At 52.5% G+C, this 17364-nt stretch overlaps 1 protein-coding gene across 4 annotated transcripts in view; it reads left to right on the forward strand.

The window, feature by feature from the left end:
- The first annotated feature begins 3168 nt into the window (after positions 1 to 3168).
- The window catches only part of P2RY8 (P2Y receptor family member 8), a 59939-nt gene continuing 45743 nt past the window's right edge, over positions 3169 to 17364 (forward strand). For 2 of the 4 annotated variants that reach the window (XM_043897776.1, XM_043897775.1), the window contains exon 1: positions 3169 to 4088. The gene's annotated coding sequence lies outside the window, so the exon portion shown is untranslated. Of the gene's footprint in view, positions 4089 to 4297; positions 4308 to 7843; positions 7847 to 17364 lie in introns of those variants that run through there. The other 2 variants (XR_006340113.1, XR_006340114.1) reach the window with 2 other exon arrangements.

Raw genomic sequence — 17364 nt, forward strand, 5'->3', positions numbered from 1 at the left:
CCCCAACAAGTCATCCCCCTCCCGCCAGCCCCCTGGCGCCACAAACCCACTTCCTCCCTCTGTGGATTTGCCTGTTCTGGTTGTTTCCTACAGATGGAGTCACACACTGTGCGTCTTTCTGTGTCTGCTTGTCTCACTGAGCGTCGTCTGTTCAAGGCCCATCCACGCTGAAGCCTGTGTCAGAGCTTCACTCCTTTTCATGGCTGCATAATATTCCACTGAATGGATGGACCCCATGCTGTTTATCCATCATCCACCCATCCATCTATCCTTTAATCCACGTACTTATCCATCCACCCACCTAACCATCCGTCCACCCACCCACCCACTCATCATCCATCCACCCATTCATCCACCCACCCACCCATCCATCCATCCATCCATCCATCCACCCATCATTCAATCATCCATCCACCCATCCATCCACCCACCCACCCATCCATCATCCATTCAACCTCCATCCACCCACTCATCCATCCATTATCCATCCTTCATCCACCCATTCAACCATCCAACCATCCATCATCCATCTGTCATCCACTTATCAATCATCCATCCATCCATCCATCCATCCATCCACCTATCCATCCATCCATCCATCCATCCACCCACCCATCTGCCCATCCATCTATCCACCCATCCATCATCCCCTCATCAACCATCCATCCATCCATGGCAACTTGGGTTGTTCCCAGCTCTGGGCTGTTGTGACTCATGCTACTTGAACAAGACAGACTCATCCTCTCCTGGGTCCCACTTAGTGGGACCCAGAGCCCTTTCTGATCCCCTGATTCACTCATACACTGAGACCTCACTGCCTGGCCACATGCCAGGGCTATGGGGGAACTGAAACCTTCCCCCTGGGCCTCTTGTACCCATGACCTTGTTTTTCCTCTTGAGGTTTTGTCAGTGCCAGCCTCTCAAGAGAAACCGCCAGACCGGACGGAGAGCGCTGATAGGTGAGCTGAAGGGTGTGTCCCTTTTTCCTCTTCCCGTGTGTTCACCTGATTCTCCGTACCAAGCGGGCCACCCAGGGCTGCACCGAAACCCAGAGGCTGTGGTACAGGGGCCCGCCTTTGCGAGAGACCAGTTGTGGTTCCTGCAAAACTAGGGGCTGGCTTCATCGCCTCTTAGGGTCCACTTTGCTCTGAAAGGTGGGATGGAAACCAAAGTGCAGGCTCAGGACTGTGACCTAGCCCATCCACCTGCTTATCCATCAACCCATCCATTCATCCACCCAAACACCCATCTACTCATCCATCCATCCTCTCATCAATTCATCCATCCATCCATCATCCATTCTCCATCCATCATCCATTCTCCATCCATTCATCCACCCAAACACCCATCTACTCATCCATCCATCCTCTCATCAATTCATCCATCCATCCATCATCCATTCTCCATCCATCATCCATTCTCCATCCATTCATCCACCCAAACATCCATCCACTCATCCATCCATCCCCTCATCAATTCATCCATCCATCCATCATCCATTCTCCATCCATCATCCATTCTCCATCCATCATCCATTCTCCATCCATTCATCCACCCAAACATCCATCCACTCATCCATCCATCCCCTCATCAATTCATCCATCCATCCATCATCCATTCTCCATCCATCATCCATTCTTTATCCATCATCCATCCATCAATCATCTATCCATGCATGCATGCATGCATCCATCATCCATGCATGCATGCATCCATCATCCATCCATGCATGCATGCATCCATCATCCATCCATGCATGCATGCATCCATCATCCATCAATCATCCATCCATGCATGCATGTATCCATCATCCATCCATCCATCATCCATGCATGCATGCATCCATCCATCCATCCATGCATGCATGCATCCATCATCCATCCATCCATCAATCATCCATCCATCATCCATCATCCATCTATCCATCATCCATGCATGCATGCATCCATCCATGCATGCATGCACCCATCATCCATGCATCCATCATCCATCCATGCATCCATCATCCATCATGCATGCATGCATGCATGCATCCATCCATCCATGCATGCCTGCATCCATCATCCATCCATTCATCCATCCATCATCCATCCATCCATCCATCCATCCATCCATCATCCATCCATCCATCATTCATGCATCCATCCATCCACCCATGGGTCTTGTCTCCTTGGGGAGGAAGAGAAAATGTGGGCAACTGGATTTCCCCTACACAGGCTCACCCCAGATGAGATCAGCATCTACCCAGGGGCGTGGCCTGGCCCCGCTCAGTGGCAGATCACGCTTCTCTTACCTTCTACTTTCACATTTGCTGTAACCAGGACCCCTGAGAGCCAGGATGGAGAGCAGACCCTCCACCCGCTGGAAAGACCCCAAGTGGACAAATTTCGCAGTCTGCATGAGAGTAGACATGGGTTGGCTGCCAGATTGCCATCTTGTCATCCTAAGGTGCTTTCCAACAACTAAACAATCCCACACCACGTGGAGGACGGACGTGTTCCTCCCCACTGTAACTGGGCAGGTGCCTACGAGGCCTTCCCAGGACAGACCATGCCCTGCAGTGTCCCCGGCCTGCCTTTGAGTTTGCAGCGAGGCTTTGCCCCCAGGCCTCCCTGAGTTCCAAAGAACACATTCAATCAGAGAACCGAGAAGACACAGAAACAAAGAAAAGCAATCAAGCAAGACAAAATAATAATCATGGTGCTTCCCCGGGGGCTCAGACGGTAAGGAACCTGCCTGCCATGCAGAAGACTCAGGTTCAGTCCCTGGGTCTGGAACATCCCCTGGAGAAAGGCCTGGCAACCCACCCCAGGTGGTTGCCAGAATACTGGAGTGGGTTGCCATGCCCTCCTCCAAGGGATCTTCCCAACCCCTTCAGGCGGATTCTTTACCGTCTGAGCCACCACGGAAGCACATAGAGGTACTTATATCCGCCATACCCCACAAGTAGACAGATGACCCCGGGTTTTCCCGAAACTGCGGTTCCACATTCGCTCATTCAGCACCCCTGTGACTTCCTAGAAGCCGGCGGCTCAGATTCAGCACCTTCATCCCCTCTTCCACATGACCCTGGGCCCCAGAGCTGGACTTTGGTTCTCGAAGGGTCTTTTCCCAGCAGCTGCCGGCGCGCCTGCTGTGAAGTCCCCTTCTTCACCTCTCCACGTCGGCCACACCATCCGGCCCAGCTCCCTCTCTGCTCTGGATTGCGTGATGGATCGAGGGGCTAGGGGGGTCTGGGGCTGGGGTAGGGGTGGGGTTGGGGGGTCGGGATAGGGGTTGGGCGTGAATCCCTCTCGGTGCAGCTGGAAGAGGGAACGTGCTCCCTGGGCGCCCCCGGGGGGAATGGGTCACCCGGGCAGGTCACCTTCTGGTTGCAGAACCAAAAGAGGTCCCCAGGCACCCAGGTTTCGCCTGCGAGAGGAAGTCTTCGCTTAGCACAGTTTTACAACTTTTTTTTTTTTAAATAAAAATCGTCAGGCGTTGTCTGGTCTGGGATTCACTGCGGGTCACTGCCGGCGGCATTGTAGGGACCTCGACCCCCGCCCGCCTGGTCTGCAGGGTCTGGTGCGCGTCTGGACGCTGCAGACCTTCTCGGAGAGGCGGCGTCTGCCCCAAGCAGTCACCCCGGGGCCCGGCACGAGCCACCACGAGGGCCCGGCTGTGCGCCGCACCCCAGCTCCCGCCCCTGCACCCCGCCCCCGGGCGAGGGCGCGCGCTGATAGGAGGGGCCCCGGCGGGCTTGGACGCCAGGAGACTGCAGACCATCAGACGGTTATACAGGAAATTTCAAAACGGGTTTCCTCTGCACCTACCCTGGGTCTCCACGGCGGCAGCCCGGAGCCGGGGAGGGGGTACCTTTCGAGGCTCTGTATCTGCCGAGCGTGCAAAGCCCGCGCGCAATGTGCGCGCCCCACACGGCGGCGATGCGGGCGTCCGGGTCGCGCCCTGACACCCACCCCGGGCTCCTTAGGGGGCGGCGGGACGGAGGCTTCCTGACGCCAGGCTCGGTCTGACGCACAGCTGCCGCGCGTTCGGATTCAGCCCCGGGCTGCGTCCACACTGCTGACGGGCATCATCGGCCTTTCCAGGTGCGTCCAGTGTCTGACTTACGCGCGTTGTCTGGAACCCGGGGCGCCGCCGGGGAAGGACTTTACGAGGGTGAGAGCCTGCGAAGGAGGGCTGCGTGTGTCCTCCTCTTTCGGGGGTGAGGGGCGCCGAGGAGACAGGAAAAGCTTCAGACAGGCAGGGCGTGCGAGCGCGCTCAGTCAGTGGTGTCCGACTCTTTGCGACCCCACAGACGGCAGCCCGCCAGGCCCCTCTGTCCATGGAGATTCTCCAGGCAAGAATAGGAGTGGGTTGCCATGCCTGTCTCCAGGGGATCTCCCCGACCCAGGGATGGAACCCGGGTCTCCTGCGGCTCCTGCATTGCAGGTGCGACCACTTGGCGGGGAGATGCTTTGAACGCAGTCTCCTGGTGCAAACTCCAGGAAAACTCACCGGCGCACAGATGAGCGCTGAAGGTGGCCAGGCACGACTAGGGGACGGAGACGGGGCTGCGTCGGGGAGGGTTCCAGCCGCTGGGGGGCCCCCGTGAGGCCCTGAGATCACCTCACTGGCCCCGATTCACCCAGAAACTGCGAATCCAGACCGTAGCCCACCTGGCTCCTCCGTCCACGGAATCGCCTAGGCAGGAACACTGGAGTGGGTTGCTGTTTCCTTCTCCAGGCAAATCTTTCCCACCCGGGGACCGAACCCCGCAGTCTCCTGTGGCTGCTGCCTCTGCAGGCGGGTTCTTTCCTTGGAAAGCTGCATTTTATAAACCACCCGCAGTTTGGGGAGCAGTGAGGCACCGCGTGCACATTGGTCTCTGCCCTGGGAATTCCTGGCGGTGCAAATCGGGAGTCTGTGCGCTTAGGGTCACGCCTGGCGAGGAGGAATTAACGCAGCGTAATGGTTCTGCTTCCAAACCAAAGAGGGTTTTTTTTTTCCCCCTTCTCTGCTTTCTGTCGTGTCTTCTGCGTGCGGGCCAGAAGGTGCACCCCGCCCCGGCTGCTACCCGCGCAGGAGCGCAGAGGAACCGGGGCAGGGCGGGGCCCGCGTGCTCCGTCCCCCTCTTTAGATGCGGCGCTGAGTGGTTGGATTGGAATGGGCACCTGGGCCGGACGTGAGCGCGGACTTTCCATTTAGAACGCCTCCAGGAGCTGCAAGAATCGCGGTTTCGTTTTCGGGGGCGGGGTGAGCCGTGCATTGCGGTGGCCAGCGTTCGGGGCCGGAGGGGGTGCACGCCCTGTATGTGGTCCCCGCATCCTGGAGACCCCTGCCCGCCTCTAGGAGGAGGAACCGGGCCGTGGGACGAGTCTGGAGGCTGGGCCGACCCTCCGGACATCTGCTGTGGTTTGTGAAACATCCCCACTCAGCCTCACAGACCCCGGGGGGCCGGGCGGGGGGGGGGGGGGTGGTGCGAAGGGGCAATACCAGCCCTTAGAGGTCACCTGGGACCCCCTCGCAAACCTACTGAGGCCTGTGTTATCATCTTAGGGATGAAGGTGGGAAGGCGGGGAGTGATGGGTTAGTGACGGAGAAGGGGGGGGGGGGTCCCTAGGGTGCCCCTCCTTGCTGGCCCAGCCTCTCTGAGCCTCCATCTGTGGGTGTGTCCACTAGATGGCCTCCTTCCCAACGCCCCTCTCCTGTCTGGGAGTCAGGAGTGGGTAAGACACCCGGAACCCCATTCCCCTCTGGTACCTTATCCTGGTCCCTGACTGTGGGAAATTGTCCAGGCCCCCCATCCGCCCTCCCCCAGGAGATGACCCATCCCCACCACAGACCTTTCCCAGAGCCAACACCACACCTCAAGGAGCCCTGACCCAGCAAATAAGCACACACATGGGGTGCAGGGTGGGGTCCCCCGGAACGGCCCCCGGGGTCCGCGCTGGGAGCCCCCAGGGAGAATCCTACAGCCGTGTCCACCATCCCCTCCTGGCTGGACAGATGGACACGTGGATGCAGGGCCTGCCTTCTCTTAGGGAAAGGCATGCTTTGACAGGTGACTGGTGACCAGGTTTGCTCTTGAGCCATGCAGGGAACTCAGAGCTTCCCTGTTGTCTCCGCAGAAAAGGTTCTGCCTGCCAGTGCAGGAGACACAGGAGATGTGGGTTCGATCCCTGGGTCTGGAAGATAAATAGATGCTAGGCAGACAGACAAAGAGATTGCAGACAAATTAGACAGATGATTGGTAAACCATCTGTTGATTGGTAGATAGTGGACAGATTGACAGCTGAGAGTTGGATAGACAAGTAGGTGAATTTTTTGATTTGTAGATAGATACACAGATAATAAGTGAGAGAGATAGATGCACAGATGATAGACTGACAGACAGGGATAGATTAAAAAATGGTAGATGAATCTGCCTGCCAATGCATGAGACTCGGATTCGATCTCTGGGTCAGGAAGGTCCCCCGGAGGAGGGAATGGCAACCCACTCCAGTATTCTTGCTTGGAGAATCCCATGGACAGAGGAGCCTGGCGGGCTGCAGTCCATGGGGTCGCAAACAGTCAGACATGATTGAAGTGACTTAGCATGCATGCCTGCATAGATAGGTAGACATAGATAGCACATACATAATAGAAAAATATAGATAAATGATGGATGACAGATGATAATTTGGGTGATTGAGGGAGGATAGATGGATAGATAGAAGACATAGAGAGAGGTATAGATGATACGTAAGTATGGAGACAGATGGATGGAGGGATAGAGAGAGAGATGGATGGATAGATGGATGGATAGATGAATGGATAGATAGATGGATGGATAGATGGATAGATGGATGGATGGATAGATGGATGGATAGATGGATCGATGTATGGATAGATGGATGGATGGATGGATGTACAGATAGATAGATGGATGATAGATGGATAGATGGATAGATGAATGGATAGATAGATGGATGGATAGATGGATAGATGGATGGATGGATAGATGGATGGATAGATAGATGTACGGATAGATAGATGGATGGATGGATGGATAGATGGATGGATGGATGGATGGATGATAGATGGATACATAGATGGATAGATGGATGATAGATGGATACATAGATGGATAGATGGATGGATAGATGGATGAATGGATGGATGGATGGATGTATAGATGGATGATAGTTGGATACATAGATGGATAGATGGATAGATGGATGGATAGATGGATGATAGTTGGATACATAGATGGATAGATGGATGGATGGATGGATGGATCAATGGATGATAGTTGGATACATAGATGGATAGATGGATGGATGGATGGATCAATGGATGATAGTTGGATACATAGATGGATAGATGGATGGATAGATGGATGGATGGATAGATGGATGATAGTTGGATACATAGATGGATAGATGGATGGATGGATGGATAGATGGATGATAGTTGGATACATAGATGGATAGATGGATGGATAGATGGATGGATGGATGGATCAATGGATGATAGTTGGATATATAGATGGATAGATGGGTGGATAGATGGATGGATAGATGGATAGATGGATGATAGATGGATACATAGATGGATATGTGGACAGATAGGTGGATAGATAGATAGATATAGATCATAGGTATGTAGGGTTGCAGATACATAGAGAGATAGTGATAGATGAAGGCTAGGTGGGTGTGGAGATAGAGAGACAGAAGACTGTCTTGGTTAGACAGGGTTTCTCAGCTCACACTATTAATACTGGCCCTTTAGACGGGATAATTCTTGGCCTGTCCTCTGCACTGTGGGCTGGTAAACAGTATCTGTGGTCCTCACCGACCAGAGGCATCTAGCATCCCCAGAGATCGTGACCTGCAAAACTGTCCCCAGACATCAGCGAAACCTCCTCTGGGGGACAGAGTCACGACCCGCTCCCCACCCCCCCCCCCGTTCACGACCACCAGGGAAAGGACGAGACAACGGCGGCGGGACGAGTGCAGCCACGGGGCTCGGCGGAGAAGCAGGACCACCTCACATTCCCCCCCCGCCCCCCGCCCTGGGTCTCAGGGTGACAACCTGCCGCTTCAGGGCCCCCTGGGCCACTTTGTGCCACGTCTCAAGCTTAGCCGCGTGCTCCTCTTCCTGCACATCAATAATGAAAATGAGAGAAGACCCTGTGATTCGCTGAGATCACGGCTACGGGATAAACGAGCATCCTTTGGGCGGGGCAATGTGTTACTCAAAGCGGGTGTAGAAGGTGGCTGCTGGCTGTTCAAAGGCCAAGAGACAGGCCAGGCTGGTGGAAGGGAAAGTTTGCTTTATTTCAGATGCTGGCACCTGGGTGGGGAGCGGGTGGCAGAGAGTGGTGGACATCTGTCCAGAGGCTGACTCCCCAACCCCCAGCTCTGACAAGCAGGGGGTGAGAGCTTTTGTACACAGAAGGAGGGGGCTCTACATGCCGAAACAGCACCGTCATCCCTAACGGTCATCTTCATATCGGTCATCAGTGCTCCCACCAGCCTCATCTTGGTTGTTTTACGTATAGTTCATCTTCAGTTCCAGGGGTGCACTTGTCTCCATTTCTTTGCGGCCAGCTCTCGGAATGGTGCCAGCTCATGTCCTGGGTACAAGTCCAGTCCTCATGCAGTTATCTTCTCCCCCTGACGTTCTAGTATCTATAAGACAGCTCACAGGATATGGCTCAAAATATAGAGCCCTTGAGAAAGAAGTAAAGGTCCTTGACTGTGTTTAATGACTCAGTTCAGTTCCATCGCTCAGTCGTGTCCGACTCTTTGCGACCCCATGGACTGCAGCACTGCCAGGCCTCCCCGTCCATCACCAACTCCCAGAGTTTACTCAAACTCATGTCCATTGAGTCAGTGATGCCATCCAACCATCTCATCCTCTGTCGTCCCCTTCTCCTCCCACCGTCAATCTTTCCCAGCATCAGGGTCTTTTCCAATGTGTCAACTCTTTGCATCAGGTGGCCAAAGTATTGGAGTTTCAGCTTCAGCATCAGCCCTTCCAATGAACACTCAGGACTGATTTCCTTTAGGATGGACTGGTTGGATCTCTGTGCAGTCCAAGGGACTCTCAAGAGTCTTCTCCAACACCACAGTTCAAAAGCATCAATTCTTCAGCACTCAGCTTTCTCCAGCTTAATGACTACATTATTATTATTTAGTCTCCTTTGACTGTTTTCCTTTGTTTCTGTATTTCCTACCTCTCTTATTAAACTTATTCTTTGAGTAAAGTTTTCCACAGACAAAATGCAGGCAGAAGACATGGGGGGGGGGCGGCATTCAGTGGGCAATGACCATAGCATCCTGCTCCATTTCAAATGGTCCGAGATTTAGACCCCACTGTCCACACAAACCAGTCACTCCCAAAGGAGATCAGTCCTGAATATTCACTGGAAGGACTGATGCTGAAGCCGAAACACCAATCCTTTGGCCATGTGATGTGAAGAACTCGCTCATCAGAAAAGACCCTGTTGATGGGAAAGATTTAAGGTGGGAGGAGAAGGGGATGACAGAGGATGAGATGGTTGGATGGCATCACTGACTCGATGGACATGAGTTTGAGTAAACTCTGGGAGTTGGTGATGGACAGGGAGGCCTGGCGTACTGCGGTCCATGGGGTCGCAAAGAATCGGACACGACTGAGCGACTGAACTGAACTGAAGTGTCCACACAAAGGGCCCCAGCGTGAGCCCTTTGCATCTTCCCCATACCATGGGATTACCCACTCAAGAATGAAGGAAGCATGGGCTCCAATAAGGGGCATTGTTACTGACAAAACGGGAAGTGTAGGAAGCGTCTTTTGTAACATCCTGTGCTATAAAGGGAATGGAGGGAGTGGGCGGATTACGAGATGCGGATCCCAGCCTTCCTGTCGGTAACCGCCGTGGACCAGGCCCATTGGCCAAGGTTGCAGGCTCCTCCGAGTTGCCCCGTGGCTGGAGGCGTGGGTCTCCTAGGTTCGTGTCACAGGCACCTGAGCAGTCGGGGCAGGGGTGGACCAGCAGGACGGCGGGCAGGTGGAGTAGAAGCAGAGACAACTCCTCAGTCACAGACACTGGGAATGAATGGGCGGGATGCATGTGGGGGCTGTGGCCTTGTGAATGAGGGGCCAGAATGAGTCAGCACGGGCTCAGTTAACATTTGTTGGATGATGGATGGAAGGATAGATGGATGGATGGATGGATGGACAGATATGTGGGTGGATGAATGGATGGATGGATAGTTGGATGGATGAGCAGATGGGTAAATGGATGGATGAATGAATGGATGGGTGGGTGAGTGAGTGGATGGATGAATGGGTGGTTGGATGGACAGATGGATGGACGGGTAGATGGATGGGTGGATGGATGGATGGATGGGTGGATGGGGATGGGTGGATGATTGAATGGGTGGATGATGGATGGATGGATGATGGATGGATGGATGATAGATGGGTGGATGGATGGATGATGGATGGGTAGATGATGAATGAATGATAGATGGATGGGTGGATGATGGATGGATGGATGGATGATGGATGGGTGGGTGATGGATGGATGGGTGGATGATAGATGGGTGGGTGATGGATGGATGGATGATGGATGGATGGATGATAGATGGGTGGATGGATGGATGATGGATGGGTGGATGATAGATGGATGGGGGATGATGGATGGATGGATGATGAATGGGTGGGGGATGGATGGATGGTTGGATGCATTGTTGGATGGATGGATGGATGAGTGGGTGAATTGGGATGGATAGATGAATGAATGAATGAATGAACAGGCAAAACAAAAGAGGAGGCTGGTTCCCAGTCAGTTCCTTTGAATTAGCTTCCTGGGACAGTCATAACAAATGACCACATACTGAGTGGATTAAAACACCATAATTTTTTCCTCTGACATTCTAGAGGCCAGAACTCCACAATCAAAGTTTCTGCAAAGCAGTGCTACCTCTGATGGATCCAAGGAAGGGTCCTTTCTGCCTCTTCCAGTTTCTTGGGTCCCCAGGCATCCCTGGACTTGTGGCCACCTCCCTCCAGCCTCTACTTCTGTCTTCGCACAGCCATCTTCGGTCTGTGTGTTTCTGTGTCCATCTGTGCATCTTCTGTTTTCACAAGGACACCGGTCACACTGGCTTAGGACCCACCCTAATGGGCTAATCTTAACTTATATCTTAATCACATTTTCTTAGACTCTATCTCCACATAAGGCCACATTCGCAGGCACCAGGGTTGAATATATCTCAAATAAATTCTCCTTGAAGTCTTGCACTCTTCCTCCTATCAGAGGAAGAGAGAAGGTACAGTGGAGAAATCGAGACCTGGGGCCCGGCCCAAACGCCCGCACTCTGAGTCCCTCACTTGCTCATGGACCCCTGCTGCAAAGCACAAGAAGAAGTTCCATAAGAACAGTATCGCCTAAAGGGGTCGTTTTGAAGACAGAGTAAGATCCACCTGTCTGTTCAACACTGGTGGCAGGCAAGTCCCCAGTTGATCTCATTCTCGGGGTTTCATCCTGATCCTTGCAGGATTCCCCATAGGGCTGTCATTGTAGGTGTTCAGGTGGATTCTTGGAACCGTCATGATGTCCCTCTGAGAATGTTGTCGACATCTCTTTGCACGTGGGAAACTGAGGCAGCAAGTGACTCTGTGACCTTCTTAAGGTCATCTAGCCAGCTGATGGTCTACACTGCCTTATTATTATGGTGATGATGATGAAGGTGATGGTGGTGATGATGATGATGTTGGGGATGATGGCGATGGTGGTGGTGGTGATGGTGATGATGGTGGAGGTGGTGGTGATGGTGATGGTGATGATGGTGATGGTAATGTGGGTGTTGATGATGGTTGATGGTGATGATGGTGACAGTGGTGGTGGTGATGATGATGTCAATGATGGTGATGGTGGTGATGATAATGATGGTCATGGTAATGAAGGTGTTGATGACGGTGATGGTGGTGATGGTGGTGATGGTGGTAGTGGTGATGGTGATGGTTGGTGGGATGATAATGATGCTGATGGTAATGAGGTGTTGATGATGGTTGATGGTGGTGGTGATGATGGTGATGGTATTTATGGTTATGTCGATGATGATGGTGATGATGCTGATGGTGGTGGTGATGGTGATGATGCTGATGGTGGTGGTGATAATGATGCTGATGGTGGTGATGGTGGTAGTGGTGGTAGTGATGATGGCATTGGTGGGTGATGGTCATGATGACGATGATGGTAGCGTAGTGTTGATGGTGATGGTTGGTGGGATGATAATGATGGTGATGGTAATGAGGTGTTGATGATGGTTGATGGTGGTGGTGATGGTGATGATGGTGATGGTAATGTGGGTGTTGATGGTTGATGGCGATGGTGATGGTGATGATGGTGATGGGGTGGTGGTGATGATGATGTCAATGATGGTGATGGTGGCGATAATGATGGTCATGGTAATGAAGGTGTTGATGATGGTGATGGTGGCGATGGTGGTGGTGATAATGATGGTGATGGTGGTGATGGTGATGTGGGTGTTGGTAATGATGGTGATGGCGATGATGATGGTGATAGTGGTGGTGGTAAAGATGGTGGTGTTGATAATGATGGTGATGATGGTGACGGTGGTGGTGGTGATGATGATGTCAATGATGGTGACGGTGGTGCTGATAATGATGGTCATGGTAATGAAGGTGTTGATGATGGTGATGGTGGTGATGGCGATGATGATGGTGGTGATGCTGATGGTGGTGGCGATAATGATGGTGATGGTAATGAAGATGTTGATGGTGGTGGTGGCGATGATGATGATGATGATGCTGATGGTGGTGGTGATAATGAATGTGATGGTGATGATAGCCGAGGTGGTGATGATGATGGGGATTGATGGTGATGATGGTGGAGGTAATAATGATGGTGATGGTGGTGGTGGTGATAATGCTGGTGATGATGGCGGTGGTGGTGGAGGTGATGTTGGTAAGCATTGCTCGTGCACGGGGAATCTGAGCCTTCTCTCTGACAGGCTGTTCTTGATGCTAAAATACGCGTCTGCGTGGAGATCGTGGAAGCGTTCTCGAACGAGGTAGGAGCGGTGCTGACATGAGGCGGTGAATGCACCGAACGCCAGTGAATCACCTACTTTGAAACGGTGAGCTGTAGATCCATTTTAAAGAGAGAGAGGAAGGAGGCAGCTGCCCGCCGCCACACCCCCACCCTTGACTTCCTCATCCCAGGCTGTACACACTGTCTGCCCGCGTGTTTGCTGAGCCTGCCGGCTCCTGCAGGCTCTGAGTCACGCTCACAGGAAGCCAGCAGAACGGGTGTTGCTGAGATCCTCACACCACAAGGTGCCTGGCCCCGCCACGGGTGGCTGATTTCCTTCCCAAGCTCGGCTCCCTTCTAAATAAACACTGCCCTTGCCATTTCTAAACAGCCATGCAAATGATGGACGGCCGGCTCTGGGCACCGGAGTGGGACCGGGGATGCTGGCTTTGTGCAGCCTCCCTCCCATCTGTGGCTTTTTTTTAATTAATTATTAATATTCCTTTATTTATTTGCTGCACCAGGTCTTAATTGTGGCATATGGGAGCTTTCCTTGCAGCATGTGGCCTCTAGTTCCCCAGCCAACGATTGAACCCAGGCCTCCCGCATTGGGAGCACAGACCACAGAACCACCAGGGAAGTCCCCCTGGTTCAGACTGTGATTGTCAGGTCATGAGATGCCTTGCAACTGGGCTGATCTGTGAAAACATCACTCTCTGTCCACACTTTTTCTCCTTGTTTAGTCACTCCGCCGTGTCCAACTCTTTGCAACCCCGTGGACTGTAGCCCGCCAGGCTCCTCTGTCCATGGGATTCTCCAGGCAAGAACACTGGAGTGGGTTACCATTTCCGCCTCCATTGTCCACATTGCTGTTCTTTAAAATGGACCACACAAGAGAGAGGATGGGGAACCAGACAGGATACCGGGGCCCAGAGATGCTTTGGAGACAGGAGTGAAGTGCAGGACTCAGGAAGCTTACTGAAGATCAGAGAAGATATTGATGAGCACAGACATTCCTGGGGGACCAGAGACTTTGGGGACTGGAGAAAAAACTGGGGAGCAAAATATTATTGGGGGGCAGGAAAGCAGAGTGATTATTGGGGGACAGAGAGAATATTGGAAGGCCATAGCCTTTGGGAGGCCAGAGAGGTTATTGGGGAACCCAAACATCATGGAGGGAACAGAGATATTATTGAGGGACTAGAGACTTTGGGCATCAGGGGAAATACTGGGGACCAGACACATTATTGGGAGAACTGAGAGGTTATTGGGGGGCCAGAGAGAATCTTTGGGGGACAGAGAGATGATTGGGGAACCCAAATATTTGGGAGGGATCAGAGGCATTATTAGGGGACCAGAGATTTTGGGGATCAGGAGGAAATATTTGGGACCAGACATATTACTGGGAGATCAGAGAGGTTATTGGAGGGGCTGCAAAGAATCTTTGGGGACAGAGATGACTGGGGAACCCAAATGTTAGGAAGGGATCGGAGGCATTATTGGGGGACCAGAGACTTTGGGGGACCAGGGAGATCACTGGGGGAGTAGAGAGGATATTTGAGACCAGAAATTATTGGGGAACTCAAATATTATGGAGGGGCCAGATACATTATTGAGGGGGGCAGAGAAAATACTGGAGTACCAGCTATATTATTGAGGGGCCCAAGATATTATTGGGGGCCAGAGACAATATTGGGAACTGGAGATCACTGGGAGACAGGAAAGAATACTCAGGACCAGAGAGACTATTGTGGAACCCAAAAGTTTATGATGGGACCAGAGACATTATTGGGGTCCAGATATATTATTAATTTGGGGGGACAAGAGAGGATGTTGGGGAGAAATGACTTGGGGCACAGAGGAAATATTAGGCAACAGAAAGCTTATGGGGGGGCAAGCGAGATTCCTGGGGACACCTGGCCAAATTCTGGCTTCACTCTCGATCACACTGGCAAATCCCTCATGGGTCTGCAAGACGGCCAAGCACACTTTCCCCGAGAACTGTGAACAGGCCACGTGTGTCCGGAGCAACCCCGCCTCAGAGGGTTTGATCTCTGCCCGAGCCCGGCACACCAATGAGCCTCAGATCCTCTTTTTTTTTTTTAACCCTGAAAGTGGTTTCCATTTTGCTCAGAGCGTCAGAAGACTTCCCTAGTGTTCAGGTCCTTGGTCCTCAGGCTCGGGGGAGGGAGGGGGTGTGCGGAGGGGGAACCATCACCCCAGGCCACGTGCCGGGGCTTTCCCGGGGGTGGGTGGGGCGAGGGCTGACATCTGCGGGGCTCTCGTGGCTCATCCTTGGAGCTGTCTGCCGCCCCGGACGTCCAGCTTCACCACCGCTGAGCGTGAGCCAGCTTCCTGTCCACACCTCTGCTGCTCACCTGTGCTCACCTGTGCTCACCAGGTGTGCACAGAGCTCCTTGCAACGCCTCCTCGCCACTCACCTAGCACCGGCCCCGTGCCCTTTCCACCCCCTTTTAGTGTCCAGCTGCTGAGCGTGGGGTGACCAGCAGTCTCGTTTTACCTGAAAAAACTCGAAGGTGGGACACAGCTTTAGGGGCTGAAATGCAGATAGTCCCGAGCAATGGAAATAATCACTCCCCCGGCTGCCAAGGGCTGAATTGTGGCCCCTCCAACACACGTCCGTGTCCTCACCCCCAGAACCCAGGAATGGGACTTTATTTGAACAGAGGGTCTTTGCAGACCCTTTGATGATGGAGTGAAGGGTCTGAGGTGAGGTCCTCCTGGATGGGGGGTGGCCCTAAACCCAGGGTCAGGATCCTTATAAGACACAGAAGAGGAGAGACACGGACCCAGAGGAGAAGCCGCGTTGGAGACGGAGGCAGAGACGGTGGGGAGGAGGCCCCCAGCCCAGGGACAGATGCCTGGAGCCCCCGGAAGCTGGAAGAGGTGGGAAGGACCTTCCCCTGGAGACTCTGGATGGAGCTGCCGGCCCTCTCTCTCTCTGGGAAGCCCGAGGGGGGTCTATCTAACTGCAGCTCATGGACGCCCACCCGGTTAAACAGGGACCCGACCCCGCCACATAGGCTGGGACATCGAGGGACACTGGGGGCTTGTTCACATTCCAGGGACCTCCCAATAGCATTGTCATGGAAACTCAGAGTCTGTCGTATCACACCGAGTGGGTCACGACCCAGGCCAGCTTCCTTGTCCTCAGCACTGTGGACATTTGGGGCCAGATTGGGGGCCTGATGGGGGCCGTCCTGTGCGCGGTGGGGTGTGGAGCAGTGTCCCATCACAGTCTCCGCCCAGCACGGGCCTGGAGCACTCCCTTCCCCAAGCGGTAGCCGCCAAACACGTGTGTCCAGACTTTGTCATCGGTGCTCCTGGGCGTGCTCAACTCATCCCCAGTTGTGAAGTGCTGTGCTGGATGGTAGATAGCAGGGGATAGAAAGATAGATGGTAGATAGATATGGATGGATAGATGGTTGGACAGGTGGATGGATAGATGGGCGGATGAAGGGGTGGAGGGATGATGGATGGATGGATGGATAGGTGAATGCATAGATACATAGATAAGGATGAATAGCTCGACAGACAGCAAATGAATGAAAAGACAGATGGGTAGAGGCATGGATAGATTTTAGATAGAAGATAGATGATAGGTAGACGTAGATATTTAAGATGATACATAGATGGATGAATGATAGCTAAATGACAGATCATAATAGATAGGTGGATGGATGGATGGATAGATAGATATGGATGAATAGGTAGATGGATAGATGGATGGACGATTGGGTGAAGAGAGATGGTGGATGGATGGATAGACATACACATGGGTTGATGGACAGACAGACAAGTGGATGAAAAGACAGATGGGTAGAGGCATGGATAGATTATAAGTAGAAGACACATGATCGGTAGATATAGATACTTAGATGATACAAAAATGGATGGCTGATAGTTAAATGATAGATGATAATAGATGGATGGAAAATAGATAGATGATAGACATGGATGAATAGAAAGATGGATAGATGGATGGACGATTGGATGAAGAGAGATGGTGGATGGATGGATAGATGCATACACTTGGATGGATGGACGGATAGACAAGTGGATGGAAAGATGGATAGGTAGAGACATGGATAGACTAGATAGAAGATAGATGAATGATAGATATAGACACTTAGATGATACATAGATGGATGAGTGATGATTAAATGATAGACCATAATGGATAGCTGGATGGATGGATGGATGGAAGACAGATGATGATACACAGATATGGATGGAGAGATGGATGAATAGGTAGATGGATAGATGGGTGGACGAGTGGGTGGAGAGATGATGGATGGGTGGGTGGATCGATACATAGATAAGGATGAATA

The sequence above is a fragment of the Cervus elaphus genome, chromosome X (genome assembly GCF_910594005.1).
Source record: "Cervus elaphus chromosome X, mCerEla1.1, whole genome shotgun sequence".
NCBI lineage: Eukaryota > Metazoa > Chordata > Mammalia > Artiodactyla > Cervidae > Cervus > Cervus elaphus.